The sequence below is a fragment of the Mesoplodon mirus genome (assembly GCF_964341445.2).
Source record: "Mesoplodon mirus genome assembly, chromosome: 3".
NCBI classification, from domain to species: Eukaryota; Metazoa; Chordata; class Mammalia; order Artiodactyla; family Ziphiidae; genus Mesoplodon; species Mesoplodon mirus.
Genome location: NC_138978.1, coordinates 150,775,309 through 150,779,322, shown reverse-complemented (window position 1 = coordinate 150,779,322; position 4,014 = coordinate 150,775,309).

Here is a 4,014-nt window from a genome sequence, read left to right as displayed (position 1 = left end):
ATTCCCTCAACTGCCTTAGTCCCACCCCATTCCCAGGGATGGCCAATCATCCCACGCCTGGAGATGTAGGACAACCAATCCACGGGACGGCCCCGCCCCAGGCCCGCAAGGCCTTTTGGGGGTTGTGGTTTCTCGCCCTGTAGCTCGTAGCGGTAGAGCAGAGATGAAGTAGGGTTCCAGGCAAGTTAGTGCAAGGTATTGCCTGCACTTGATCTTCTGCTTGGAGATACTCGTCAATCCCTTTCTAGATGACAACAGACCAAATAAAAGGGGGAAAAGGCAAATAAATGAAAAAAGTTTATCAGACCTTTATCTACTTCTTGCTTCCTCTGAAGCTTAGGGCTTGACTACCATTCCCTTATATTCCATTGAGGAAGCTCTGCAACCCCTGGCTTGATTTCATTTGAATTGGAACAATATTGCTCTGTCTATAGACATTGTTTTGAAGTATTAGATGAGAGTGTTTGCTTCTGTTTAGGAATTCGCTGAAAGTGTTTTTTTCTTTCTTTCTTTTTTTTTTTTTTTGCGGTGCGCAGGCCTCTCACTGTTGTGGCCTCTCCCGTTGCGGAGCACAGGCTCCGGACGCGCAGGCTCAGCGGCCATGGCTCACGGGCCCAGCCGCTCCGCGGCATGTGGGATCTTTCCGGACCAGGGCACGAACCCATGTCCCCTGCACCGGCAGGTGGACTCTCAACCACTGCGCCACCAGGGAAGCCCTATATGACTTTCTGATCCTAGTCATCCTAGTGGATGTGAAGTGGTACCTCACTGTGGTTTTTTTTTTTTTTTTTAATTGAAGTAGAGTTGATTTACAATGTTGTGCCAATCTCTGCTGTATAGGAAAGTGACTCAGTTATACACACATATAAACAAAAAGGTCTTACTGTATAGCCCAGGGAACTATACTCAATCTCCTGGGATAAACCATAATGGAAAATAATATTTAAAAAAGAATGTGTATATGTGTATAAATCATTGTGGTTTTGATTTGCATTTCCCAGGTGACAAATGATGTTGATGATATTTACATGTGCTTATTGGCTATTTGAATATCTTCCTTGGAGAAATGTCTATTTGGATATTTTGCCCATTTTAAAATTGGGTTATTTGTATTTTTATTTTTGAGTTGCAAGGGTTCTTTATATATTCTAGAGACCAGATGTATGATTTGCAAATATTTTATCCCATTCTGTGGGTTGTCTTTTTATTTTCTTGATGGTGTCCTTTGAAGCATAAAAGTTTTAAGTTGTGATGAGTCCAATGTACCTGTGTTTTCTTTTCTTGCTCATGCATTTGGTGTCATATCTAAGAATTTTTTTTGCCAAATCCTAGGTCATGAAAATTTACCTGTGTTTTCTTCTAATATCTTATATCTATATTCTTCTAATAGCTATTTCTTGAATAGATATTTCTTCATATGTTGTTTGCCCTTAGGACCATATCTAGAGGCTTAAATTTTTGAAAAAATTGTTACCAGTTTCACTGGGGAGCTGATCAGTGTAGCTCCTCACACTGTCATGTCAGATGTTGGTTGTTCTACATCCTTTTGTGACAAAAGTCTTAAAATGATAAAATATATTTTCCAGTACTAAAGCCAGAATCATGTTTAATGAGAAAAAAGCAGAAACTTTAGCATTAAAGTCAGAGATAAGAAAAGGATGTCTACTATCACCACTATTATTTAATATTATTTTTGCAGGTACTAGTCAAGACAAGTAAACAAGAAAAAGAGATTAGCAGTATAAAGATTTGAAAAGGAGATAAATTTATAATGTTTATTATTTGTACACATAGGATGTATAGCTGGCAAACTTGAAACAATCAACTGCCAAACTACTACAAAACTATTAGTACTGTAAGAGAATTCAGCAGGTAATCTGGGTACAGAGTTAATATATAAAAATCAATAGCCTTTGTATATGCAATCACCAATGAGTTAGAAAATATAAGAAAAGATTCTGTTTATAATGGAAAAGGCAATAAAAAAGGTAAAAAATAACTAGGAATATACTTGAGAAATGTGTAAGATCTATATGAGAAGACACTATTTAGATTATCAAAAGGAGATTAAAATGGAAAGGAATATTATATCCTTGAATAAGAAAACTGTATCATAAAAGTGTTATAGGTGGGGACTAAACCTTCCAGATGTTACAAAATACTACAAATCCTCTACAATTATCTTCTATCTATCTATCTATCTATCTAGTATTGGTATAGAATCAATTCTTGTTTTTATTGGTTTAAAATTCATCATTGTGTTTGTTTTGGTGCCCAAATTACCCTACATTCAGTTAGTAGAAGGTGCTTGAATCTGGTCCTTGTGATATGCCTCCATCTTTTTTCTTTTTTTTAACAATTCCTTGCCTTCTGGCATAAAAAGTTGTTTCAGACTCATTTTGTGCCTACCCTACCCTGGCCCTGGAACCAGCCATTGCTCTGAGGGGCCCTGGTTCTTCTTAACAAGGAGTTGTATTAGAAACTATGTTTAGGAAGGCAGAGTCTTAAAATACTCCATTCCATTGTAGAATGAGGAGATGATCATCTTATAGAATTTTAAAAATTGAGATATAATTGACATATAACATTATCTTAGTTTCAGGTGTACAACATAATGATTTGATATTTATATATATTGTAAAATGATCACCACAATGTCTAGTTAACATAGAAGTTTTTTTTTTACATATTTATTGGAGTATAATTGCTTTATAATGGTGTGTTAGTTTCTGCTTTATAACAAAACATAGAAGTTTTGACACTACTCCCCCAAAGACTGCTAAAGCCATGCTGTAGTTTTACAACTAAAGGTAAAAATGTGTTTTAAAGATAAGTTAAAGAAATGCATCTGATTTAGATGCCACTTTTATGCCACTCAAAACTCTCCTACAAAGCCTCTTTTGGGGTGACAGTTCTGAGCAGTCTTACCTGCTGGTCTTTCCCTGGAGCCATGCACACCTCTTCCTTCCTGTCCTGGGGGGCTTCCTTGATGCCACAGCATGGGACCCCTTGGGAACTGCTCTGTGCTCACGTCCATGCAACCCATAATTGTTGGAGAGTTAATATCCAAGGGATCACCCTTGACCAACAGAAGATGGGAATGATGGTTAAATGTTTCTCCAGGACAGTTTAGAGACGCATTTTGCAGAGCTCCTAGGATGGCCCAGGAGGCTGGAGCTCCAGTTGCCCTCCACAGGGGCTACCTCAGTAACTCATTCTTTTGTTGGCTTTCCCTCCCTCCTTGTTTCACTCCTCCTGCCTTTCACTCCCACTTGCTGGGATCACCTCCCAAATACCTGTATGGAAGCTTTTGTCTCATGTTCTACTTTGGCGGGGGGAGGGGTTCAGGCTAAAATAGCATCATTAAAAGCATATATAAAATTCAAAGTGGAGGGATGCTAATTGCCAGTTTACTCAGATCTTGCAGGGCAGTTGAATAGCACGATAAAGCAAGATTAGTTTATTTTACATAAATTATCATTTTGGAACTCAGTGACTTCTCTGCCCCTGCAATATATCCTCTTCCTCCTTCACCTGTTTCTCCCTTTTCTAGCTCTCCTGATCTCTTTGTTTCCATGCATCTATCCCGCTGATCTTTCTTATCTCTAGTCCCCCATCTCTTTCCACTTCATTCTATTTCTGTCTCCCCCAAGCCTTTGCTCTTTTTCTGTGATTCCTCTTATTTCCTCCCATTTCCTACAGTTAGCAAACAAAGCTGAGAATCAGCCTAGCTCGCTGGACACTTGAGTCCTTTGGCCTTTTGCTCCTTACATTGTCTCACAAACAGGGGAGGGAAATGTCGGAGATTGTGTGCTCCTCCAAACCAAGATTCTGAAAGCTTTGCTGAGTATTGATGGGATTGGCCCTTAACAGACATCTCATGAATGTTGAAGAATTAGCACGTGAAACATATACAGAAGAGATGGTGGAAGTTTGACTTCCCTGATAGCCACGGAAGTCACAGGGTTGGCTCTGGGAATTGGTCCTGAGTATGGGGATCCCTTAGTCCAGGTG